Source organism: Equus przewalskii, chromosome 11 (assembly GCF_037783145.1).
Source record: "Equus przewalskii isolate Varuska chromosome 11, EquPr2, whole genome shotgun sequence".
Taxonomy (NCBI): Eukaryota; Metazoa; Chordata; class Mammalia; order Perissodactyla; family Equidae; genus Equus; species Equus przewalskii.
The window spans coordinates 10,453,221-10,480,142 of record NC_091841.1 but is presented as its reverse complement, the minus strand read 5'-3'; the positions used below and the strand labels follow the sequence as shown (position 1 = coordinate 10,480,142).

Below are 26,922 nucleotides of genomic sequence, written 5' to 3'. Positions count from 1 at the left end.
CATAGTTGTATATTCTAGTTGTGGGTCCTTCTAGTTGTGGCATGTGGGATGCCGCCTCAGCATGGCTTGATGAGTGGTGCCATGTCCGCGCCCAGGATCCCAACTGGCGAAACCCTGGGCCGCCGAAGTGGAGCGTGTGAACTTGACCACTCGGCCACGGGGCTGGTCCCCCAGTTTCATTCTAGATCATTGCTGCTGGGCCTCACCAGCATCACCTGGACCCTTTAGAACCTCAGGCCCCACCCTGGATCTACTGAATCGGAACCTGCGTTGTAACAGGATCCCCAGCTGATGTGCGTGCGTGTTGTGGTTGAGGAGCGCTGAGCGCTGGTTTGCATGCACCTTTTTTTACCTACATAGGATCCATTGCCCCTTATTGTGGTAACAGCACCCCCCTCCCCCAAACTCTGCCTCAGTCTGTGAGGTTTGGGTGGGACCCATAGCCGCCCCCCTACTCCCACTCCTCAGCCACGTGGTCGCTTCAGGGAAGGGCAGTGACGCCAACCAGGCCGGTGAGTCAGCGCCAAGCTCTTGGAGGCAAGAAATGCTGCAATCAAATTATTTGGTGACAATCTTGCTTCCCTCCGTCCCCTGCCGGGCTCGCTGGGGGTGCATCTTCCTCTCCTACTGGGAATGAAGGCCTCAGCCACCCCACCCGCTCTGGTCAATGGAATGTGGGTCGAAGAGACAATGTGCCAATTCCCAGCCAGGTCTCAAAGACGCAGCCCGTGTTTCCACCTGCTGGGAAGGCGGTGCTCTTCCTGGGTCCCCTCAGATCCCCTCCAGTTCTAGTCCCTTTGGTGGTCACTGTGAGGGGCCCCGGCAGACACGTGGTAGGTGTCCGTAAATGGCAATTGTTATTTTTTAAAACATTACATTCAGAAATGGGGAAGCAGGCCAGTGCCTGGGGGTGGGGTCAACGGAAAGGAAGAAGTAGAGAGATAAGGAGGGGGAGCAGCCTCGATAATATTTCACTTGAAAATTGCCTTCCAGGTCCTTATAAGTGTATGCAAATCGCATGCAAATCTCACACATATTTATTAGCAGCTGTCCTCCGGAAGTCTGCCTGGATGTGGCCCTGGGGAGAATCTGGGTGGAGGTCACTGAATTCCAGGGAGTTTGTGGTCAGAACCAGGGAGGACGGCTGCCTGGGAACGGAGTGTGGAAGGAGGGCGCGGGGAAGGTGGTGGTGGGCAGAGATGGAGGGGCGGGTAGGGTGAGGCCAGGATCTGGGGGTGGGGGTGGGGGTGGGGGTGGGGGTGGGGGTGGGGGTGGGGGTAGGGGTGGGGGTGGGGGTGGGGGTGGGGGAGGGGGAGAGGAGGAGGAGGAGGAGGAGGAGGAGGAGGAGGAGGAGGAGGAGGAGGAGGAGGAGGAGGAGGAGGAGGAGGAGGAGGAGGAGGCTGGTCAGGATGGAGACCAGATCCTACAAGGGGGTGGCTTGCAATCTCGAATCCTGTAGCTGCACCCCTGGACCGGCCCCCTCCGCCAGCCAGGCCGTGGGGCTACTCCCAGGCCCCGGGTCTCCTCCTTAGCCATTCCTGGAGCTTAGAAAGGCGGCGTGGGATGCTGGGACAGGCCCGGGCCTTGGCATCACAGACGTCAGTTCCCTTCCGGCTGCATGCCACGTCCAGCTGTGAACGTGGGCCAGTTACTGAGCCTCAGTTTCTGCCTCGGTAAAATGGGTTAATAACAGTCTCTCGCTCAGAGCTCTCGCGAGGATCCCGCGAGATGAGGCCTGGGAGGGTCTGGGCAGAGAAGGCGCATAGCGAGCAGGACTTGCTCTAGCTGCTCCAGGCCCTTCAGAGCCCAGCTTGGTGCAAATGCATGCTTGACACGCTGTGTCTCATTTAATCCTGATGAGCTCCCCATGTGTAGATGCACATTGCTCGCACTTACAGATGAGTATGCTGGGGTCCAGGGAGGTTGCAAGGCAGGACAGTCGACTTTGCGCCGGGGCCCATGCAGCTTTTCCCAGTGCTCTCCTGCCTCCTCTGCAGATGTCAGAGCCTGTGGGTCTCAGAGACAGGCAACCTGCTCATTTTATACATGGAATGAAGCCGGAGGTTGAGTGACTTGCCTACGGCCATTCAGCCAGTGTGAGGCAGAGCTGCAGCCAGACCCTAGTGTCCTGTCTGGGGTGGGCTCTCTTTCCCGCATCTCCCGCAAGACCCGCCCTCCCAGACAGCCCAGCCTGATTGCAGGGCGGGCTCTGCTGCTCCTTCTCTGAGCACAAGAGGCCTCAGCTTGGGGCACAACTCGTGCCCCTGACTGTACAGCGTGGATGCTGGGTGCCTCTGGGGCTGCAGCCTTGTCTCTCCAAGAGGCTCGTGGGTCCTGCTGGCCCAGCGGGGGGTCCGATGGAGTGCTGCCTGCCTGCTGGGGGCTCCTGGGGGTTTCCTGCTTCCTGCTCCCTCCTCTCCCCTCCCCTTGGTCTCCCCCCACCCCACGCATCAGCCGTCCCCTCCCCTTTCCCAGCTCCGGGGCTGTTGGTGTTTGGGGAAGATTATGCAGTGTTGACATTGGAATATGAATTAGGTGAGAGCGGCAGCCAAATATTGGAATTAGGGAAGGCAGGCGTGCAGGCCGGGATCCGAGAGTGGCTGGAACATCTGTGTCCTGGCTGTTCCAGCTGCCTGACCCTGGCGCCCCCCAAAAATGACGGTCCCAGAGCTGCACACACGCTCTGCCCAGCCAAGGTTTGGGCGTCTGCTTGCCAGCCTGGCCACAGCCAGGGGTCCTGCAGACCTGGGCCTCCCCTGCGCTCTCTTTCCGGAGGCCCCGAGAAGCAAATGCTCCTCTTGTCATCTGAGGGACTGAGGGAGACTGCCCGAGGATGCATCCTTCATTCAAGCATCCGAAACCCCACCTTTAGGCTGTTTCTCTCGGACAGATTACTATTTGTCAGAATGTGTTTCTCGGAACCCAAGTTGTGCAGACTGTTCATAAGTTTTCTGTAAAAGAGGCCATGTTCAGGAAACTTGTTAAATAGAATTGCTGCAGGACTTATCAGAGCCTTTGCTATTTTCAGAGGCATTGCGATTCTTCAAAAGGGGCCAGAGTTTGGACTGTTTCCCAGACTGGTTTGATGGGTAACCCTTTCTTCATGCGGAACATTTTGGACCAGGGTGAACAGGTCTTGCTCCAGTCTAGCAGCTGCTGATGCTGCTGTCCAGGGCTGGCATGAGTAGACACTCAGTCTCTGTGGGTTGAATCTGAATCTCTCAGAAGCTGTTTCCGGCACCTGTGAAGTTGCCTAGCTGCACCTGCCCTGGGTGTGAATTTACTTTTTAAGTCAGATGCGAGGACATCGTGTGCAGAAGTACATTGCGAACCGCAGGCTTGTACACATTGCAGGGTGACAATGATCAGACTTGTTTCTTCTTTGAACTAAGCTGATAAGTGTAGACACATTGGCAGCTTGGGGACGATGCTCCCCCAGGACGAGGGCGTGTTTACGCAGCGTTTCTCGGTGTGAGCTGTGTGGCCTCATCAGCCTTCATACACGGGCTTGTCACAGTGCAAGCTCAAGGCCAGCTTCCCGAGTGGCAGGGCAGCAAGGCACTAGATTCCAGGACTTGACTCCTGAGAGCAGTGCTCTGTCTGGGCCACCGTGATGGCTGTCTCCTGGCATAGGGCAGGGCACCAGAGAGGCAGTTGACCGAGGCACTTCCTGGACCAGCTGTTGGGGCCCCATGCCTGCCACCAGAGCCCTGCCCGGTGCCCCAGGACAGCCCATGCTCCCTGCAGGCAGGCCAGCAGGCCGGAGGCTGTCGTCTGGAAAGCTCCCTGGAAGGAGGCCTGGATCTCTGCAGCCAAAACATCAAAGGTGGTTGTCGTCTTCCTGCTCGGGCAGCAGCCCCCTCCTTTGCCCATCCCCCCTGGCGGGGGCTTGTCTGAGTTAGAAGCTAAAAAAGGCCAGGTCCTAGAAGGACTGAGCCACCTGCTCCCAGAGGCCCAGAGAAAACTCAAAGTCGTAAAGCCAGGGCCTGGCACCCCCACTTTTCCTGTCTGGGCCTCAGGGCCCCCAGCGGTGAGTCACGGAGTCCCGTCTGGCTCTGATGGAAGGTGAGGCTGTGGATGCGTGAACATCGTGGGCCGATACCTGTCCCACTTATGAGAGACTCGCTCTAATTCCTGTCGGCCCGTCTGCCCACCGTGGGTCCTCCTCATCTCTCCCCGGAGACTCCCGCAGCCTCCTACGGCGTCTCCTTGCCTCTGTACCTCTCCCCTGAGTCCGCCCGCCATGCTGAGCCACGGATATCTGTGTGGCTTCTGCTCTCCTCCCATCCCTCTCCTGCTTCCAAACTTGGGATGGCTTCCTGCTGCCCCTGGGGACAGTCTGTGGCCCCCACCCGTCTCTGCCCCCTCTGCACAGAGACCACTTGAATTGCCTAACACGCCCAGCCTTTCCTCCTGCTGTCCCTTTGCCTAAAATGCCTTTCCTCCTCCTCCTTCTGATGGGATGTTATGCAACCTGCGAGACTTCCCTCTTCCCCGACCTTCTCTTCCTCCCTTCCCGGCGTTCCCGCTGTAAACACCTCTCTGATGTGGTTGTTTGCACCGTACTAGAACCAGCCGTGTACACATGTTTCATCTCCATCAGTCTCATTGTAGCACCAACCATCCTGCATGATCCCAAACATCTAGCATTTTCCTTGAATTATAAAAATAATACATGCTCTTGTAACATAGCTTAACGGTTCAGAAGGAAGAGTGACATCTACTCCCTCTCTGATCCTATTGGTCAATCCCACTGCTCCTGGGGACCACTGCTAACAATTTCTCGTGTTATTCCACTCAGATTCGTAGGTACATTGAACATATACGGATGTACCCAAATCTCCTTAATTAGCCCCCAGTGTGGGACACTTAGGCGATTTCCCACTCTTTATTGCTGTAAATAACACCGCAATGACCACCTTCAGGTGCAACTATTTCTGTAGGCAGACTCTTAGAAATGAGACTGCTGGATCACAGAGCACGTGCGCTTAAAACTTAGTGGCTACGACCCACCATCTTCAGAAAAGGTTGGATTATTTACCTCTCCCAGCAACTGTCTCGCCCGGATGCTTAAATGTCTGCCTCCCTCATTGGAGAACAAGGCCTGGGTCCTATTTATCACAGTGTCCCCGACACACAGTAGGTCTAGTAAATGCTTCTTGAGTGAAGCCATGGGTTGCCAAGCCCTGCCCTCTTCCCAAAGAGAAGGGGAAGCTTTCTGTCCCTAACATGTCTGTGAAGTCACCTGCGGGCCTAGGAGACCTTGACCCATTCCATAGGCTCTGCAGACTGCGAAGGGTCCTGAGGCATCTTGGGCGCTTCTCTGTGAGTGGGGAGTGTGGGGCTTTTGTCTTCAAAGCTGGCCTCAAGGATCTGGGTTGCCATGGCAACACTTGCACAGGGCCACCTTTTCCCTTCCCTCCATCTTGGGAGCCCTGGTTGCCATAACAACCATTGGTCCACTCCTCTTCCCCCAACCCCTCCACGGGGCCTCCAGCTCCTCTGTGGGGGTGCTGCTGTCCTCAGGTCTGGGGCCACCCTGATGTCACTTGGCCCATGCACCTTACATCCTCTTGAGAGGAGGTCTGAGGGGCCACTCCTGGGGAGAGGTGGCAGCAGAAAGCAGCATGGCCGCTGCGAAGGGGAGGGGACCCAGGTGAAGGAAGAGGGAGGGCCTTGCTCCCTCCAAGCCTGTAGGGTCACAGTTGCCTGGTGACCAGAGGATGAGGTTCAGGGGTGGCTTGGGGGTCAGCAAACTACATGGGCTGTGTGGCCGAGCACGCTTCCTCACTACCCCATTCTAGGTGGCAGAGAAGATGGAGTGGGTACCATTGACCCGGCCCTCTGGGGTCCTCATCCTTGGAGGAAGCAGGAAGGCTGGGCTGTGGAGGCCACTCACAGGTCCTGCCAAGAGCACCGTGGAGTTCCTCGCAGTCCTCTTCAGAAGGTCTGGAATAGAGGCCTGAGGAGGTGAAACGCTGTGCATTGATCACCATGATAGAAAACTCTGTGGCCAAATTCAAGACAGACATTTGAGGATTCCGTTGACACTTGGAAAATACTGCTAAGAGGAAAGAGCAGGACCCAAATTGCTATGTGGCTGTTGATTGCAACTATATAGTACCACGGTGGCTTCCCAGACACTGGGCTTTGGAAGGACGTAATGTAAATGCCAATATCGTTTCCCGCACCTGCTGCTTCTCCAGCATTTCCCCATCTCTGGGAACAGTCTTGCCACCTGCTCTGTTGCCCGAATCAGAAACTTGGATTCAAACTAGTCTCTGCCCTCTGGCCTCGTGCCCCGTTCCTATTGGTCACAAGTCCTGTTGATTTCATCTTTGGATAGTTTTCTTGTTTATTCCCCCAACATGGTGACCGCCATTACTTGAGTTCCCCTCCTTGCTATTTCTCACGCAGAACCATTGTCATCTCCCCCAGTGGTTTTCTCTCCCCCGAGGCATGTCTGCCCCCAGCTCTTTCAGCATCTGCCGTGCTGCTCCCCGAGTGGCAGATGTGGTCACGTGACTCCTCTCCCTCATGCTCCCCATTTGCTCCAGGATCAAGGACAAACTTCTTGGCACACGCAAGGCCCTTCACAATCCACTTCCTCAGCCTTGGGTCCAACATCTCCTCGGGTGCTTCCAGCCACGCACAACTGTAGGCAGTTCTTTTCCATTCTCCTGCCTGTTAGCACACCACTCCCTCTGCCAGGACACCTTTCTGCGCCTCATCTGCCTGGGCAGCTCCTATCCAAGCCTTGGAGACTGAGCTCAAGACTTTCCAAGACAGTAGAAGAAAGATGGGTCCACTCCATTCTCCTCCTGAAAACTGTGCAGAAACCACCAGGAGAACAGCAACAGAAGCCTGAATTTTGTCTTTGATGACTGTACTCCCCAGTCTCAGTAAGTGGAGGGAAAGCCACTAGAGGAGGCATAAATGGCTTAGCGGAGAGGAGGACGATCAACCTTGCTTAAGGGTGGGAATGGCTCGGAGAGAAGCAAGCTGACTTCCTCCACAGTAACCCCAGGAGGGGCAGGGGTTGGAGGCACCAAGTGCCACAGGAAGTGGCAGAGAGAGGGGGGCTGACAATAGGGAGGTGGTTTGAAAGTCCGTATAAGGAGCAAGTAGACCTCCCAGACCTCATTCCATCCGGTGCAGCCTGGTGACTGTCCCTCTTACTCTCGTGAGAGCCCAGAGGCCTGGTCTCAGGGAGGCCAGATGTAGATAAGGGAGGAGTGAGGCGCCCTGATAAAAGCAGGGGGGTTGAGTCTGCAGGGAAGCAGAGAGACCCCCAGACCCTTTCTCCCACCCAACTCCAGGGCACCAGAGGTAGGCTTATATCTGTGCCCCACCCCCTACCCCACTTGGAGATAGGGGATATTTTCTCTGGAGGAACTAAATAGCCCCAAAGAAATGACCTATAGGAGCTTACGTTTAGGAGTCGGTAGCAGACAAGTTGGCAGGAACAACCGACTGTTGTAGAGTGATGCTCATCCAATCGACACGTCAATCTCAGGCACTTACAGCATCCACCCGGCCTGTTGGTGGCCTGCTCTTACATGTGAACACACAGCCAAGGATCACTGACGTCCGAGGGAAGCTTTGTCTCATTTTTCCCTGAGGAAAATATGAACCAAGAGGAAATGGGGATTATGCAGTGGGCAGGAGGTAAGGTCAAAGAAACCATAATTGATATCCTTAGAGAGATCAAAGAGCATGTTGCATCTGTGGAAAAATAACCAAGTGGAATAAAAAAGGAATAATGAGAGAACAAGACAGAACTCTCGGAAGTAAAAACTCTGACAGCAAACATTAAAAAAGGATATCAAGAGTTGGAAGTTGAAGTGGAGGAACTTTCTCTGGAAAGATGCAGAGAGAGACAAAGAGCTGGGCTGGAGGAGAAACAGGAGAGAGAACATGAGAAAGCAGGGGATCCATCCAGGAGCTCGAACACTCCGTGAACAGGAGTTTGAGAAAGAGAGGAAGGAGGGAATGAAATTGTCAAAGAAATAGTGCAAGAAAACTTCCCAGAATTGAAGGATGTGATTTCTGGACGGTGAAGTCCACTGAGCATCCAACTCAAGGAAGGAAAAAAATGCCCATATCCAAGCTCGTCATCCTATTTCAGACTCAGGGATAGAGCAGCTCTTCAAAGTTCCTGGGGAAGGGCTGGGATCAGGAGGCAGCGATTGAGGCCTTGTGCGCAAAATTCAAGGGGCAACAAAAACTCAGGATCAAGATAAAAAAAAAATCGATGCACTATTTAAAAAGAAATCAAAAGTAAGGCAAAAACTCCATGATGAACAAAATAGCAAAATTTAAAATAAAGACAAGACCTGACAGGGCTGGGATTAGGGTAATTCTTGTGAGGTTCCCGTCTTTATTTAAGATTGATATTTTGTTCATCATGATTTTGGGCATTAATTTTGATTTTTAAAGGTATGCATAAATATATATTTTGATCACTGAATTTTCTGGTGCTCCCTTAAATTTTGCCAGTGCGTCACTCCCCCTGGTCCCAGTCCTGCACACAAAGGACTGGGGATCACAATGGAGTCAAGCTCCGCAACAGAAACATTAGAAGTTTGAGGAAAATGGGACCAATGCCTCTGAAAATTCTCACTGAAAAATGTCTTTTCACCTAATGTCTTAAAATAATTTGCCCTCCCATGTACCTTTTCTTACGAAACTACTGAAGGATGCGCTCAGTTAAAACCAGGGAGCGAAGAAAGAAGACATGGGATCCAGGAATAGGGACTCTGGCACAGGAGGGAGGAGGGCAGGGAATTCCTCGGGTAACGGCTGAGGGACCATCAGGAGGACAGTGTGCCTTGACCCAGGAAGCAGCCAGACCCGATCAGCAGGAACTCAGAAGGTTCTAGGCAGGGAGGGAGTTTGTCGCCAGGAAAATAAATGAGACTGACAAATTATCCGACAGGTTTGGTCATGTGGAAAATTATATCGAGGGCATGGAAAGATTTAGTCAATTGTTTCTAAAAAAAATAAACCTAAGTTGATGAAAAACGAGGTAATTATTAACAGGAAAAACAAAAAAGAAAGGAAATAGGATCATAGTTTACTACTTGGCCCAGGAAGAAAACCTATTTACATGGTCATAATAGTGAAGATGTTGAATAAGAATTTTCAAAAATTGAGATACAAGTATTTTGGGAGGATGTGGTCAAGGAAAGAGGGAATGGAAGAAAAATCTGTCTACCACACTAAGATGCTTATCCAGGTTTAAGACGATGACTAAAGAGATTGAATACACGTGTTATTAGAAACAGGGAGTAATAGTATATTATAATAGTACATATTATATTAAAATAGTCAACAACAGAAGAACAAGGTGAGGAAGATAGGGTGGGGGATGGAGAGCAAGACACTGCTATTTTCGACTGTAAGCCTTTTAGCACTATTGGACTTTTCAAAAGATTTACAAGTAATACTTCGATTAAAACAAAAACAGAAATGAAAATAGATTTGGCTCATGTTCTTTCTCTCTGGGGACTTCCCTGACCACCCAGGCATCTTGACCTCTTCCTTCTGGGAGCTGCTTGAGCCCTGGGGCTTGTGTCCCCAGCCCTGCCACGCATTAGGGCTCAGCAAGGGTTCTGGGAGGATAAGTGGATGAATTCCCTAAAAAATAATTGGTTAAATTCTGAGAATTAAAGAAAACACTTTTGAAGAGGTTGAACTGGGAAAGGCATGCTGATATTAAGGGAGATTGTCTTTCATTGGCTGTCGCAGGTGATGATGACACTTTTTTCCCCATTTTTGGGGGTGGGGTGGGGTTGGTTGAGGTCATAGGCTGGATGAAACAGGTTGGGATCTCGCGACAGACACACATGGGTCCCAGCACTACCTCCAATCACTAGCTGTGCGTTCGAGGCAAGTTACTTCACCTCCCTGAACCTCGGTTTCCTCATCTGGACAGTGGGGAGAAGAACAGAGAAAAAATACTTGGTCGTCTTGTTGAGGAAAATCTGGGTAAAATGACTAGCACACAGTAGGTGCTGGTTAAATGGTGAATGTTGTACTAAGCTGCAGAATATTCGGGAACGCCAGCTCTTCCTTTGACCCCACTTCCTGAACTCCTGTCCTTGCAGAATCTTCGTGAAGCTCTGGCCTCTGGGTCGCACGCCTGGGACACTGGCTCTGTGTGGGCAGACCATATATTAGCAGAGTGGTTCAGAGCATCTACACATTTTCGGGGATGTCTGAGTCATTCCATTTTGGGAGCTGTGCTGACTTGGTTTCAGTGGCTTTGCCTGGTGTCTAAACAAAAATTATTTAGGTGGGAACAGATTCAACTTGAGGTTTCCATGATTTTCACATGACCTTTAAATACCCCAGCTTTGCAGTTTTCTTCTTTCTCTAATGAAAATCTGGATCATCTTGAAAAAAAGAAACTTAATTCGATGCTGTTGCCCTGCGGAGGCCCAGCTTCCCTGTCTCCCCTTCATTGGCCCCAACGTCTCCTGCCTCCCCCGCTGCTCCACCCACTCACCCCCGGGGGCTCCCACCCCGCTCTGTGGGAACTGCTTGCTGGGAAGTGAGCCCGCACGGCCCCCCCACCCTCCCGCCACATCCAGAGACCTTCCTTAGGCTGCTTTAGGCTGCATTTAACCCCCTTCTTGAAATATTCTCCTACCTTGGCTTTGGGACACCGGAGTCTCCCTATTTTCTTGTTTTTTTTTTTTTTTTTAACTTCTTTGTCTTCACTCTTGATTCAGTAGCCATTCCCTGAGGTCCAGTCCCTTCTTGTCTTGCCTTTATTCTTGGGGTCTTCAGTCATCAACTCTCTGTGGATCATTCTCTCAGCTCTCTCCCCATTCCCTTCCAGGCTCTCCCTGGAGTCCTACTCTTGAAGCCCCGTGGACTCTGGGACATTTTCCCTGAGATGCCTTGAAGTTGCCTCACCCTAAGACAGACCCTACCATCTGTCCCAAAGCCCCGTCTGTCTTCTAACTTCCCTGTCCTTGTCAGAGGCTCTTAAAATCCTAGAGTCATTCTTTGCTCCCCTCTCCTTCATTTTTCCCTGCCACCGTCCCCCTTCAGCTTAACTTCTTGAGCCATCCCTCTGATCTAATCAGGGTGGCCTTGACGCTGTCCCCAAACATGTGGTCACTCCTCTGTTATGCCTGTAACGTCTGGGAGGGCGCGCTGTCACAGTCGCATTTTTCTGAAAGAGAGTCTTCGTGTTAGCCAATTACATATTCTCTCGGAGTGCAAGAATGGTGCAAAGCATCCTTTGTCCCAAGGAGTCAGCCCCCAGTGCCCCCAGACAGAGCCACAGCGGGGTGTGGCCTTATCACTGTACAGAGGACCTGTCCCTGAGGGGCAGGCGGGTGGCTTCTCCTTGGCTTCAACTTGACTAGAGATGTGCGTGGCAGGGGAAGCTCTCTCCTCTGAGTCCTGGTTCCACCCTGTAGGGACGCTGTCAGATCCTTAAGAATTTAAGTTCTCCAAATTCTTAGAGCATGTCTAAGACAAATCAGTTATTCTCTCACTTCTCTGATGCATTATTATGCTAACAAAGCCTCTGTCTTTTGACTTAACCTTGCCAAGGAGACCGTCTCCTCAAGGCTGGGAGGGAAGGAACGTTCCATCCTGCCTGGCATCTCGTATTCGTCCCCACCCGTATCTTTGCTTATGCTGGTCATCTCTGTGGGATGGTTACTTCTCTCCCATCTGTGTAGTCGCAATCTGCCTATTCTCCAAGGTAGGGAGGAGGCTTAGCCATTTTCGAGCCATTGAGTCCTTTGGTGGTCTGCTGAAACCTACAACCCCTTCTCAAAAATATGATTTTAAATACATAAAAAAATACACAGGATTATAAGGAAACTGGTTGCAATGTGGTTATTAAAATATTAAAAAATGAAATTGTGAGATAGTAATATTATACTTCTTTATAACACATTAAATAGCCACTATAATTTCAAAATAGTGATTAGTGTAAATATTTTGAGATATCCGCAATAAGATATGTGATAGGAAAATATCTGTTATACCTACTTCTGTGGTTTGTGGACTACGTTTATAATGGAAGGAGATGCTAAGCTTCAGTTAGAGATCAGTGAACACAAAGATGTAACTGTTTCCTCATCAAACTTCACAGGTCTTCCTGAATTCTGCCCACGGATTCTGAGTTCCTACTGTGGGCCCCTGTTGGGAACTTTAACTTCTGCTTCCTTCATGAAACCCTCCTGGACTACCACACTTCTATTTGGGTTTTCCCTCATGCTGAGCTCTTACAACATTCATTCATTCATGCATGCATTCCCTTAACAAACATTTATCAAGGTTGCTCATATTCATGCAGCCAGTGTACCAGGTGGTGGAGGTCCCCATAATGATGAGCAAGACCCAGTTTTACAATCAGTGGGAGAGATGAACATATTCTCATCCACTTATAACCCCAAATGTAACATGAAAAGCCTCGTGGGAGAGCTTTGAACAAAGGTCTGCAGGATCCCAGAGGAGGCAGAAGATAACAGTTCAACTTGGTGAGGAGATGGGGGAAAGAAATGCTTCAAGAGGAAAGTGGCATTTGAGTTTGGCCTTTTAGACCGAGCAGGATGTAAACAATTTCCACATGGTTTAAGTGTCTGTCTTGCCACAAAAAAATAGGGAGTTAGGGACCATTTCTTACACTTTTTTTTTGTATTTTCTAGAACCTACTACAGGACTGAGCATAGGCACTCAACACATGTTCGTTGATTAATTAGTGTTTATAAAGAATGTAAGTCTCTGTATCGGGTAGTTATTGCTGTGTAACAAAGCTCCTCAAAACCCAGTGGTTTTAAACAACAATCCGTTCTTTCTCGTGGGTCTATGGGTGGTTCTGCTGATCTGAGCAGGACTGGCTATTCTCAGTTGGCCTTTTGGTCACTGGCAAATGGGCCAGAGGCTGGCTGGTCTGGAATGGCCTTGGCTGGGTGAGTGGGCTCACCTCTGCATGCTTTTCCAAGTTGTGCTTGCATCAAGTTGCTGCTGTTCCATTGGCCAAAGCAAGTCATAGGGCCAAGACGGAGTCAGCGTAGAGGACACTGCCCAAGGGCAAGGTACAGGGAGGCATGAGAAATTTTGGCCATCAGTGTAATCAATCTACTGTGGTCTTCACAATTAAACACTCAGCCTCAAATCCTCTGTGGAATGGGACAGAGCTAAATCAATAGGTAAATGCATAAATAAAATTGTTAAAGTGTAGAGTGGCAATTTACAAATTCAACTAACGATGTGGCCTCTCCTGGGCTATATCCTAAATGTTTGAAGAGCGTTATCTACAGAGACTGGCTGGGCCATCCTTTCGTTATTATTTTTATAACCAGGATGCAAACCCATTGAATTGTCCTTTCATGTTTGATGTTCCATCAGTTAAGCGTCCCACACAATTTTTCATAGAGATGTTTTCTTTCCCCCTGAGGACATCTGCTACAATCCGGAACACACTTTCCCTGGTACTTGACTCTAAGCTGCTATAAATATCAGACGTTCTGTCAGCAGCTCAGGGTCACGGCTCAGGTTTCCTGAACCAGTATCACTCGCCCTTCTGCCTTGAGTTGTGTCTGTTAGAGGCAGCAGTAAGCAAAGTGAAGTGGAAAATACAGGTCAGAAAGCATGTTCTCTGAATAACTGAGGCAAAAGTATGTGTGTGTGTGTGTGTGTGTGTGTGTGTGGTAGATTTATCTGTATAATTGCTTTTAACTTTTCCTTTAACTTTTTTTTTTTTGTGGTGAGGAAGATTTTCCCTGAGCTAATATCTGTTGCCAATCTTCCTCTGTTTTTGCTTGAGGAAGATAAGCCCTGAGCTAACATCTGTGCCAGTCTTCCTCTATTTTGTATGTGGGATGCCTCCACAGTGTGGCTGGTGAGTGGAGTAGGTCCATGCCTGGGATCCAAACCCGCGTACCCATGCTGCCGAAGCGGAGTGCGTGGAACCTTAACCACTCAGCCATGGGGCAGGGCCTCATACAATTGCTTGTAATTCTCCAGGCTTTAATGTAGGTGACAGCTCAATTTGAAAAAGTACGATGGCAGTGGAGAACGTGGCGTGGGGGGTCACCCAGACCTGAGTTGTGAATCACAGCTCACCATTTATGGGCTATGTCACCTGTGGTGAGTGGCTTAAATCTCTGAGCTCCAGTTTCCCCTTATCTTAAAGTGGAACCATTTGTGTACCGACCTCTCAGTTTATGGTGAGGATTAAATGAGCCACCACACTTTATGAGATAAGAGCTCAATAAATATTCAATGTTATCTCTTACAGACTTAAAAAAAAATCTGAATGCAGTTACCAATAGTAGGAACACGGGTCTCTGTTAGTTTGGGAAAGAACACCTGTGAGGCCTGCCTTCTAATCCTGGCCTTGCCACTAGCTAGAGGCCATTTAAGCCTCAGTTTCCTCATCTGTTGGACAGAGCAATTGATATCATCTTGCATTGAATTCACAGCCTTGTTTTGACAATCAAATGGCGTGTTGCAAGTTTTTTTTTTTTTGCAAAAGTTCTCCTCCAAAAATGATTTAAAATCCCCTTGAATACTTCTGAAGTGACGCTGCAGTTGCTGGTCCCTCCCTCGTGAGATTTGATGGATCGCCTACTCTGGGCCAGTACTCGGCGCCACCCGTTGTTAGCGGCGGTGCTGAGGAGCAATTGAAATTACAGGCGTGTTTCCTTCCAGATGTTGTTGCTACAGGCTCAAGGTGCTTTTTTAACTGGGACATCGGGCTTTCTTGAAATAGACAAGAATTCTAGAAACATGACATTGTGCCTGATTCATCGCGTGAACTTGCTGCTGACTCATTCTCTCCTTGACAGTTTCTTCAACAGTAACTTTAATTACATCATTTACTTATTGTTTCTTTCTTCATTTCTTTTCTTCCTACAGTTCTTGTTTGTCCTCTCGGTGATCGGGCTGTGTCACCTCTGAGACTTGGGTAAGCCTTCTGGACTCTAGAAATAAGAACTGAAGTTTTCATATACCTCTATTAATATGTACACAGGGGATCTCCCACCACCACGTCTGCATACTTGGAATACATCAGCTCAAAGAATACTTTTGACTTTGCTAGTGTTTTTCAGAAGTTATCTTATTGAATGCTCTCAGCCACCCTACAAAGTAGATAGGATCTTGTTAAAAAAAAAAAAATGCATGCACAGAGTTTCCAAAAGGGGCCAGAACTTGCCCAAGGTCAGTGTGGTGGATTGCAGAAGTAGTCTCAAATTTTTCTCCTTCTCTGCACCCACACCTTTTGCCATGCCATCTGCAATGTCCTCCTTCTCTGACTCTGGGCCGGGCAGTGTAACTTGCTCGGGCCAACGGGATAATGGCAAATGGGATGTGAGCAAAAGCTTGAGAAGTCCTTGTGCAGTCAGTCTGGATGCCTTCTTCCTTGTACCTCTGCCACTGCCAGGAGAACGTGCCTGTGCGGGCCTAATGGAGGATGAGAGACATGTGGAGCAGAGCGGAGCCACACCCCAACGGTCCCAGCTGAGACAGCCTAGATCACTCCACCGCCAACCCAGTGTCAGCGAGCACAGCCATAATCAGCAGAACCACCCTGCCAACCATCCCAGATGCATGAGCAATCAATGCTTATTATTGTACACCAGTGGGGTTTTGTGGTCATTTGTTTCACAGCCTTCTTGTGGCGATACGTCCCTGACAGAGTCCCTGTGCAAGAAGGAGCACACGTTTGGAACCGGGCAGGCCTGGCTTTGAATTCCAGCTCTGCTCTTTGTAGCGTGTTCCTTTTTGAGACTGAATTTCCTTATACTTAAAATGAGGTAATAATGCCTCCCTCATAGGGTTGCTGGGAAGACGAAACACAAGGCAAAATAAATCAAGCCCTTGGGTCACAGTACGGATCAGAGATGATGTCCCCAAAATGGAGGCTTCTCACAGCAATGCTCCAAAACAAACAACCGTGGGGCTAGGGGCCCAGACCGAGGGCCGTTCAAATGTGAAACCAGCTCCTCTCACAGCAGCTCAAAGGCGACCGTGTAGGCGAGACTGGCTCAGCTCTATCCTTACAATGAAACGCACCTTCCCCGCGTCCTCCATTCAACAGGACGGACACTTTAAAAAAAAATTAATGTCGCTTAAATTGAAGGGGCTGGAAAAAAAAGCCAAATCTAAGATTTTTCTTTGGGCCTGTGGTTTAGCCAAATAGATGGTAGTGAATGGGGAAAGGGGCGTGGCTCTAGCCCTGGGTGTGGGTTTGGTTCAGGTCAGGGTTGGGTGCAGTGGCCGGGCTGGTGACATTTGCTCTGACACTCGTTTGCCCTCCTGCTTGCGCGTGCAGAGCTGATGACAGATCACACAGGAAATGTGAGTAGTTCCCTGGGAGGTTTCGCTCTGTCACTGGACCTTCTTTTCTGGCCCCTTCCCCTCTGAAGGCATTGTCTTCTTGACATGACAAATGTACTCAGGTAAGCTTATGGCTAATTATCTCAAGGGGGAAGGAAAAATAAAATGAACCCAAGGCTGAAATATGGAGCAATTCAGTCTGTAAACTCTAAGAAGGTGAGAGACACTCTTTGAAAATGAAAAAAACGCATACAGATCTAAGGAAGCGGTTTCTTCCTCGACAGAATTAACTTGGGTTGTTTTCTGCAAAATCCAGCTCCTTTCCTCCCTCCCTCTTGACTCCTGACCCAGATAGCTCACTTCTCTTCATTTTCTCTGATGGCGCCAGTGGGTGACAACGGTTACATGTACCAGGCTCTGCTTCTAACTCCTTGTGTGACCTTGGATAAATCACATGGCTCTTCTGAGCTTCAGTTTCTCACCAGTAAAATGACATTTCTCTAATATTCTTTACAAAAAATTTTTCTAGGAACGGAAAACAATATTTATTACGCTCTCTTACAGCTCCATGGGTTGATTGGGCTCAGGTGGGAGGTTCATTCTTGGGATGTCCCATATGATGCGTCAGACACTGGCTGGGCCTGGAGTCATCTGAAGGCTCGATGGGGCCAGATGTCCAAGATGACCCGCGCTCATGGCTGGCAGTTGATGCTGTCAGCTGGGAACTCAGCTGCGACTGTCAGATGGAGCCCCTGGACGTGGCTTTTCCATGTGCCTTGGGCTTCTCACACTGTGGTGTCTGGGTTCGCAGAGGGAGCATCCAAGAGGGGCTGTTCCAAGACACCCAGGGGGAAGCTGTGAGGCTTCCTATGACCTAGACTTGCAGGTGCCGGGACATCACTCCTGCTACGTTATTAGGTTTCTTTGCTGCTAAAATTTAATGACTTCACAACCTGGATCCTCTGTCTTCTGCAGCTGAATCAGATGCAAGTTTATGAAGCTGAGCAGAGAGCCAGCTGGGCCTGGGCACAGACGGGGCTGTGGCTCAGACTGAAGACATGAAAATATGATGGATGCATCATCCTAATTATCTGGGAAGGGAGCTCAGAGTGGATTATTATCCACCGGGGCCTGCTGTGTTCTTTCTCTACCCACCCTGGGGCTCTGAGTCTCTGCCCCTCACGCCACCCTGCCGTGCTCCCCGCTGAAACAATTATGACGTCAGGCCTACGTTAGGCATGTGAGGGCGAGAAAGAGAAGATACAGTGCCTGCTTTTTATCTACGTGAGAAGACAAGCTCTGGGGAGAGAAGAAGACGCTATCATGACAATGAGTCATGAGGGGAAGAGCGAGTCTCCCTGTAGGAAGTGACCCTTGATCTGAATCTTGAAAGGCGAGTGGGGAAGAACTGGAAAGATGCTTCAGGAAGAGGGACCTGGATGAGGAAAGCAGGAAGCGTGGTGTGGCAGGGAACAGCACCCCAGCTGCAGCGTGAAGAGAGAGGGGCAGATGGTGGGAGATGGGGCAGGAGATGCAGGCAGCGCCCAGGGTCATGCAGGCAACAATATCACCATTTTCCTAGACAAGGGCACAGAAGCTTGGCAAGATAAAGGGACTTGACGAAGGTCACACAGCTTCTAAGGGACCAAGTCAGGATTTGAACCCAGGACTACCTGACTTCTGGGTCCCGTGCCTTTCCCACCATAGCCCACTGTGATCCAACTTCCGCTGCTGCCACTGGCTTTCCCAGAGCTCTCCCTCGCTTCTCCGAGGCTCCTGGCAGACTAAGGGTGTTTCTTTTCCGCACCATTTATTGTAATGACTTCAATTAAACCATCTTGTGCTGGATCAGTGAGCAGCCCTAGGGAATCGACGAGCAGGGCTGGCGACCGGGGAAGCACAGTCTCCTCCCCTTGTCCCTGCCAATCCCAGGGCTGAGCTCCTGCCCCCATGCTCGGGGATGACTCAAGAGAGGAAAATGGGGGCCAGGGGGCAGACAGCAGGGCACAAAGAGACAAGGCAGTGGGTGTCTATTACCTTCTGGACACACAGGGTGCATGGCCAGCCCTTGGGTGCTCATGCCCCCTGGCACTGCCCGCTGCTGCCCTTGCTCTGCCGCCTGCCTCTGGTTCATTTGGGTTTGCAGCTGAAGCTCCAGGACAGTGGGCCCTCTCCACTTGGCTGCCTTCAGTGCAGGCCCAGTGTGCGATGAACCTTGACCCCAAGGGAGAGGGGCCAATGGCCCTGTACTCACTTGCTACCTGACCTTGGGTGAATTGCCTCCACTCTCTGAGGCCTCTTCTGGGGTAAACAATGGGGTGGAAATGGAGATCCACCAGGCTCTTCTTTGATTTTGGTCTCCCTTCTTTGCGCTGCTCTGTGGCTCGGGAGGCTGAGCTCTGTGAAGTGAGTCAATGGCGCCCTTCCCAGTTGCCTCCGGTTTGCTTTGGCCTATGGGGGACACTGGCAGGAAGGTGGGAGGAGAGCGGGCTGGAGTATTTCTTCCCTGCAACCTCTCTGCTTTGTGGCAGGGGCTGTGGAAGTGCCCCTGCGCTTGGCCACAGGTCCTGCCAAGTGGTGCCCCCCCCGCCCCCCCCCTCATGGGGCTCCAGTAACACGCCTTCCCGCCTTGACCCTTTAGGCCTGGGGGGTGGCTTCCAGCTGTTTGTCGTCTCGGGGTTTTTCAAGCGGCCCTTCTTGGTTTCTTTATTTCTGCCCATCTTGCTGGCAATGGTCCCTCCTCATTCAAGTCTCTTTAGTTGAGCCATCTGACTGGCGTTCTGTTTCCTGCTGGGACATTGAGGCATCCTCTTGAAGGCTCCTTCCGACTCCACAATCTTAGGAGTTTGTGACGGGGAAGATGCAAGGAACTGGCCAGCTCTCAGGGCCCCACAGCTCGGGTTATCCTGCAACAGGCAGAGTCCAGGCCGAGGGTCCCAGCTTCTCGGCAGCTTCTCCTTCTCTTCCTCTAGTTGTCTGTTCCCACAGCCGTAGCTCAGATCCCCAGCATTTGTTTATTATTTTAACCCAACGTTATTGAGGTGTAACCTACATCCAGCAGACCGCATCCATGAAAGTACAATCAGATGAGAGCCCATTGTTTTTGCCCAGGTCTGTTGTAACAGCTTTTTAATTAGTCACCAGCCTTCATTCTCATCTCTGCAAGTTCACATCCTCACATAGGATCATGTCACTCTCCTGCTCAGAAACTTGGACTGGCCCTCCTGTGCCTTGAGTCAAAGCCCAAATTCCTTACAGTAACAGATGAAGCCTTCGTGAGCTGGACTCGAATGCTCCAGGCTCAGCCGCCACCACTTCCCACGGATGCTCCAGCCATGAAGAACTGTATGCATCACTTCCTCCGAGCTCCCCGCCTTTGCACGACCTGTTCCCAGACCTGGAGTACCCTGCATCCTCAGGTCGTTGACCCTCAGCATCCCTCTGTGCCTCCTGAATTCCTCTTTGCCCTTGAGCGTCAAGCTGAAGCATGATCCCCCCAGGAGGTCTCCCCTGATGGTGCCCACACTGAACAGAACCCCTCCTCTGTGCTCCCCCAGCACATCGTGGCTATTTCTGTTACTACACTTATCCTGAACCATAAACAATGGCTGTCTCTTACGAGAGTGTGAGCAGCGTGAGGTTAGAGTCTGTCTTTCATCTCTGTACCCCTGGCCACTAACACTCTGCATGTCACATCATCCACCATTCATTCATCCATTCCACCAATATTTACTGAACGCCTACTATACACCAAGCACATCAAGCACGCGGGCTAAGGGATTGTACAAGACAGGCGTTCTAGTTACTCAGCTGCTGTCTCCCAGCTCCAAAACCACCTTTTACATTCTGCTTTGCGAAGCTGGTGGGGAGGATGCTGCAAACTCTGGTGCTCTGTTGTCATGGGACTTCCTGTTTCTGCCAGCAGGGGCACTAGAGGGAGACCGCAGGGAGGAAGTAGGGACCTGTTCCTTCCTTTTTGCTAGCTGCATCCGGTCAGGGTTGCTCCATCGACGGCCCCGTCCCTAGTAGCAGCAGCTGGTTCTGGCCTCCAGTTCCTTTCCTCGCTCCCAGAACAGCCTCCCGTGCCTCCTCAGAGGTGAGCGGCAGTGGGATGGTGCCCTGCCAGGGCTGGGTCCCAGCTCTGTGGGCTCCTCCTCCGAGTTCCTAGATTGTCACAACCCCACTGCCTCCTGTGGTGATACCCTCTTAATCCAGTGCTCCCTCTTAAATTCTTCTCTCCTTAGAATATGTTTTAAACTAACTCCTTTTATTAAATTATCACTGTTGAAACGCCCAGCGTGATTCCTGTTTTCCTAAGTGGCCCCTGCCTGATGCAATGGGGAAGGCCCCTGTCAAGTTCAGGTGGGGAAGGAGAGACACCAAGCCAATAAAAAGGCCCGTAGAAAATGCGTTTGGATGAAAAATAAGACAGGAGAACGGGTAGAGCCTCGGCCACTCCAGATTGGGTAGTCGGGGAAGGTCTCTCCAAGAAGGTGATGTTTAAGCAGAGAAAGAAATGGAAGTGTCCACTTATGCAAAGAGCTGGGGTAGAATGTGCCAGGGAACGGGCCAGCCAGCGCAAAGGCCTTCAGAGGGAGCGGGCCTGTGTTCAAGGTCAGAGGGAACTGGAGGGGAGCGGCAGACCTGCCGCAGAGGGTGTGGCTGAGGAAGGTGGGGATCAGAGCACAGGGGCCGCCACAGCCAGAGGGTAGCCTTTTTTTTTTTTTTTTTTTTAAATTCTGAATGTGTTGGAAAGCCTTGGGAGGGTTTTAAAACACAGGAAGTGACAAGATCTGACTTAGAATTCAAAAAGATCTCGCTGGCCGCCGAAGAGGGGACAGTCCGTATGGTGACAGAGCAGAAGTTCTGTTCTCCCCAGAGCAGAAGCTGGCACCTTTCAAGGATGAGGAAACTGAGCCCCAGAGAGCTTACAGGACTTGTCCTGGGTCACCCGGTTTTGGACGTCAGGTTCCCAGATCAGTGCTCTTCATGGCTCGCTCCAGGCAAATCTTCTGGGCCTAGTCTGGGAAGAGGACAAAGCCCTTGGGCGGGCAAACACATGCTCTTGACAATGTTCCTACTTTGTGAAAAGGTGGGTGGTGCCCAACTCATAGTTTATGGGGGTGGTGCCATCTTGGTCAGTCATAATAAGAGATGGGGAAGCCTAGAAAGAAAACAAGGCTCCCTAGGGATTTCTGGAGATGTTGGCATGAATGAGTAATCCTAAAGCTTACAGTATTCTTCCTTCCTCCTCCAGTCCAGCAACAAATCCTTTTGACTCGCCTTCCTGACTCTGACCACTTTTCGCCAGGGCTGCCAGGAAGCACACCTTCAGGAAGCACCCTTACCATTCTGTCCCAAAGGGCACCATCCACATAGACTATCACGTGAATATAACTCCTCCAGGAGTTGTGCAGAGGTTCTGCTTGTCTCCATGCCCACTGCTGTCGTGCTGGTCCAGCCACCATCCTGTCTTTCACCTGCATTATGGCAGCCGAGACCCAGGTCTTATGCAAGGGAAGACCCGGGCCAGGAGGGGCCTCAGAGGTAGAGTCAAGGATGGCTCAGGGTTGGAGGTCTACCTTAAACAGGCCGTAGGGGCATTCCGGGTAGAAGGAAGGGGTCTCTTTTTAGGAGATGGGAGTAAGAGAAAAATACTTCTCTATGCTTCAGGCAATAGGTCTCTGCTTTATTGAAAGAATGCTTCCTCCTGTGAATAATCTAATCTGGCATTTTGGAGGATGGGAGGAAATGGCTGATGGGTCCCGGGAGTGCTAGTGAGGTGAATTCAGCTGTTAGCATTTTTCTCCAAGGCTTGGAAAAAGGAGGAGGATGGAAGACTCTGGATGAAGCTGAGATGTCCTTCCATGCTCAGGGGCCTGAGAGGCATGGGCCTCAGGCCCCCTTCTAAACTGGCACCGTTTTCTGATTGGCTGTCTCTGCCTGCCTCAGTTTACACCTCTTCCAGATTGGCTACCTTCTTCCGCTCACATCAGATCCCTGTTCCCACCCAGCCAGGCCTCTCACTGCCGCAGTGTCACTTGGGATTGGCTGGGTTCTGAAAGGCCTGGTCGGCTTGCCTCTTGCCACCATCAGATTCTTCCTCATTAAACAAATGAATCACAATCCTAATTAATTTGAGCAACAGAATTTATGTAACTACTCCCAGCAGGATGTCTGCTCTCGGTCGGCAGCGAGATTAATTCCTCTCTCCGGGAAATTCCAGCCGCGCTGGTCAATAAACCTTAATGATGACTGAAATTTCCCATCTGCCTCTGCTCTGGGCAGGTAACCTCTGCTAACCAGACACCCAGTTGGCTTGATGCGCTACCCCAGACACCCAGAGGACGAGGGCAGCCTAGATGCGTTCCGAGCCGCGGAGAGCGCACAGTGGGTGTTCAATTAAGGGCAGGGACTGCCCGTTCTGGGGACGTTCTGAATCGCTTGAAGCTCACAGGAGGTGTTCAATTTCAATTTCTGGAAGGACTAAAAGAGACCGTGTGTTGCTCAGATCCCGATAAACTGTCTCAAGCTCCTGAACTGCAATTAAACCCCTCGGCTCCCTCCATCCTTTACTCCCACGACTTCCCACGGCCACACCGATGCAGTCTTTTCCCTATTCTGAACTTTCTGGACGAAGACTTGGCTCTTGACGTTCCCTGCCCTTGAACCGTCCGGCTCTCTTTCCAAAACAGGCCCCACGCCGGCTGCCTGGGAGGGAAGGGTAGCGAAGTGGAAAGTATTCTGGAATTAGTTCTAATTCTGGCTCTGCCACTCGCTCATTGTACCTCACCTCTCTGTTCTTAACCTTTCCCTCATATGTAAATCCACACGAGGTTTTTAGGAAAACGAAATAAGCAAACCTGGTGAGAATGTATCGCACGGTGAGTGGCTCATTTAATTAGCGACTGGCAGTGTTTTAGGCCATGGGGATACAGTGGCGCTTAAGCAACAAGATTCCTGCTCCCCAAGAGTCAATTTCTAGGAGGCAATAAACAGTAAAGCAAATATATAATTTTAGTTAGGGATTGACGCTCAGAGAAAATAGGGAAAATGTCACAAAAGTGAGCGGAGTGAGGAACTCTGAGGAGATGCCATTTGTGTTGAGACCCAAATGACAGGAAGGAACAAGCTACACGAAGATCTGGGGGCACGGCATTCCAGAAAGAGGCTTGAAAAGGAATTGCAAAGGCCCTGTGGTGCGAGTGAGCTTTGCATGATGGCTGGGCTAAGATTCCATAGGGTTGAATAATTTGTCAGGGTTGGGACTTCAACCCAGGTCTTTGGTCCTTAAGTATGGAGTGCTTGTCATCACAGAGAAGGTGGAAGAAAGGAAAAATGAGTGGAGATGGGGTCAGGGTGGAACGCCCTGCCTTGTCCTCCATTGGATCTAAATCTACCGGTGTCTTCCCAACACTTTGCAGGGCTGTGGGCTCCTGGCCCCCATTAGGGTCTTCTAAGTCCACTGGCCCAAGCTGTCATGTCAGGGATCACCAGCCCTAACAGCTCCCTCAATCGGTCACTTCCAATTCCTTCTTCATTTAAACAGGGAAGAATCAACTACTTTGACAATTTGGAATTTTCTTTTCTGATTATAATACGAATTCACTGTGGAAAATAAAAAACGTATAACAAAATACAAATCAACCATAATTCCAACCTCTTCTGGAATTGTTGGTGTTTATGTGTCTTTAGAAGCTTATGAACTCACTGCACATACAGGTTTGGAATATGCTTTTTTCCTCCTGTCATGAAAAATGTCTTCAAATGCATTTTTTTTTTTAAAGATTTTATTTTTTCCTTTTTCTCCCCAAAGCCCCCTGGCACATAGTTGTGTATTCTTCATTGTGGGTTCTTCTAGTTGTGGCATGTGGGACGCCGCCTCAGCGTGGTCCGATGAGCAGTGCCATGTCTGCGCCCAGGATTCGAACTAACGAAACACTGGGCCGCCTGCAGCGGAGCGCGCGAACTTAACCACTCGGCCACGGGGCCAGCCCCTTCAAATGCATTTTTAACAGCTGCATAATAGTTGAGTACATGGACGAACCGAAATGTAACTATTTTAGGGTTTTTATTATTATACACAAAGATCTTTCTTACCTGTAAACCTTTGTTATATGATGTCCTAATAGAGTAGGGGCAAAGCCCCCCCACTCGAGTGCTGTGTTCTGTGCTCAGGGAAGCCATTTTCTTAGTTGGGGGAGCAGGGGTATTTGTGCTCCCAAACACTCTACCCATAAGTGTGTAGCGTGGTTCATGGTCGCTCTCCACTGAGAAATGGACATTGTTACACTTTCCCCAGCCTTTCCTTCCTTCTCAGCTTCTCTCTATCATTTTGGTCCCAGGAAAGATAGAAAGGGGAAAAGCAGGAGAAAGAAGGGGGGATTTGATTTAATGTTGCATTTTGAAAAAATATTTAGACACATGAATACTATTTAACTCGCTCTCTCTATTTTTTCTTCTTTTTGCTGGGAAAGATTTGCCCTGAGCTAACATCTGTTGGCAATCTTCCTCTCTCTTTTTTCCCCCCTCCCCAAAGCCCCAGTACATAGTTGTAAGTTCTATGTGAGCCACCACCACAGCATGGCTACTGACAGACGAGTGGTGTGATTCTGCACCTGGGATCTGAATCCAGGCTGCTGAAGTGGAGCGTGCTGAACTTAACCGCCAAGCCATCAGGGCTCGCTCAACAATATTTTTATTACATAATAAATTGGCAGGAAAGCGAGGCCCACAGGTTAGGGCCTGGCCTTAGTATGCCAGAGTCTAAGGTGACTATGTTTTGTTCTGTAGGGGCCTGCCATGGGGGCTGCAGGAGAGGTAGGAGTCAGCAGTTCTAATCACTGAGGTATTGGGTTAGAGTAGGGGGTACCCATCTGTTGTAGGCAGGGAAAACAAACCTGGTCCCAAGCGGGTGTGTGAGAGAGCATCTGAGGACCTGGGGGGAGGGGCAACATTCACTCCCGCTGGGGCAGGAAGGGTGGGTCTGCCTCCTAAGGTGGGTGCTCAGGTTAAGGCTCCTCCTTTGGACTACCACCATCCCCACATCTTCTCCAGCTTCCTGTTTGGCCTCAGAAAAAAAAAGGAAAAAAAAATCAAACCAGAGAGAAAGACACAAGCAAAGAGACAATAAGGAGAACACAATGAAAGTCAGAAAAATGAGAGACGGAAAAAACGTGGCATGGGGGAGGTGGACGGTTTGAGAAGTAGAAAGCTTTTTGATAGAAGCTGAAGCAGCAAGAGAGAATTTGGGTCTGGACAAGCTTATTACATCTCTGCAGCTGACAACCTCTAATTCACAAGGACCCACGTCAAGGACTGGGATACCCCATGGGTCAGAGAAATGGCTTTGCCAACTAGACTCACTACACACCACCCTTCTAAACTAATTTGGTGCCCTCTTGCTAAAAAGCAATTTCTCAAACTTTCTGGAAGCTGTTTATTTCTCAGTGGAGCAAACAATGGAGAGCTTTACCAGGGAAGAGCCCTTCCCCAGCATGGCCGAAGGCGCCCTGAATTTCTGGGGCAGGGAGCGAAGAGTGGAAATGGGAGTGGCCTGGGCTGGAGTCAACAGGTGGGAGGAGGGAAGGGCGGTGGAGAAGAATATGGGGAAAAGAAAAGGAGAGAGCAGGGGTCCCACTTTCCGTACCCACGCTCACCTCTTGCTGCCAAACAGTTATCCTGTCTTCCCTCCAGGCAGCAGGAAGGGGCGTTCTGGTATCCACTGGAAAACCCAATGGTCATTGTCAGCTTCTGTAGATGGTGCTGGTCGAGAAAACAGGGAAGATGGCCAATGCAGGGGGCTCACTCATACTGTGAATACAGATCCTTGTTCGACTTGGCGAGACGGAACTTCTCTAAAGGACCTTTTGTAGGAAACGACAGGAAAGACAAGACAACCCATAAAGGGGGTTAGAGGAGACTCTTCAATCCCCAGCTCCCCGTCACCACCAACCCTGTCTGAGCAGACCCTGGACTAGAACGCATCCTCCATTCCTTTAGAGCCTCCCCTTGGCTCTGGATCCTGGGAGCGCTTCTCCACCTCCCACCCATCGCCTTCCCTTATGTTCACAATCAACTGGGCTGTGGTTATGCTGGGTTCTCCCTGTCCTGGGCATGGTGTCTTCCAAAATATCACAAAGGAAAGGGGTTTGAGAGATCCTGGGGAATCAACCTCCTCCTTTTGAAACAGCAACTGAGGCCCGGGATGGCTGGGGTCACTGTGTGACCTTGGGGATGGCAGAGATGGGGCAGCATCCAGCCAGGCAGCCTTCCTAACACTGTCACTATTGCTAAACTCCAACATTTAGCTGGTGCTAAGCCTTTGCTCTTTCCTCTGAAGGCACTAACTGAGGTGCAGGTTCAGGCTGACTTGACTGTCCCCTCCCCTCGTCCACCTGCCCCCGCCGTACAGGTCCCAGCAGTGAGAGAAGCAGGTGCGCAGAACAGAGGCATCTCCGCAGGCTCAAATAGCCCGGGAACTGTGGGCCTACCCTCCAACCTCTATTTCCTGTGAGGCGGTGCTTCTCATTGGCCCAACAGAAGTGATTGACACCTCCTTAACCCAGTGAATGATGAGTCTTGGAAGGGCAGCGGCCGGTTACCAGC

General features: G+C 50.6%; 1 protein-coding gene and 1 long non-coding RNA gene across 7 annotated transcripts in view; one reads left to right on the top strand and one right to left on the bottom strand.

Annotated features, from left to right (window-relative positions):
- The window catches only part of CHST1 (carbohydrate sulfotransferase 1), a 100,315-nt gene that overhangs the window by 2,297 nt on the left and 71,096 nt on the right, over positions 1-26,922 (top strand). Inside the window, exons 1-2 of one of the 3 annotated variants that reach the window (XM_070563835.1) lie at positions 13,521-13,613; positions 14,893-14,941. The exons of 1 other annotated variant lie outside the window; for it this stretch is intronic. The gene's annotated coding sequence lies outside the window, so the exon portion shown is untranslated. Of the gene's footprint in view, positions 1-13,520; positions 13,614-14,892; positions 14,942-26,922 lie in introns of those variants that run through there. One more of the 3 variants, XM_070563836.1, reaches the window with a different exon arrangement.
- On the bottom strand, positions 4,870-26,819 carry LOC139074329 (uncharacterized). Of its 4 annotated transcripts, XR_011523841.1 has the most exons (6): positions 26,712-26,809; positions 25,974-26,180; positions 25,215-25,384; positions 24,415-24,641; positions 7,433-7,617; positions 4,870-7,245 (listed from the first exon to the last, which is right to left on the bottom strand). It is a non-coding gene; the product is annotated as an uncharacterized lncRNA (long non-coding RNA). The 4 variants fall into 4 exon arrangements; XR_011523838.1 differs by lacking the exons at positions 4,870-7,245; positions 7,433-7,617 and having other exon boundaries at positions 24,369-24,641; XR_011523839.1 differs by lacking the exons at positions 4,870-7,245; positions 7,433-7,617; positions 24,415-24,641 and having other exon boundaries at positions 24,995-25,384; positions 26,712-26,819.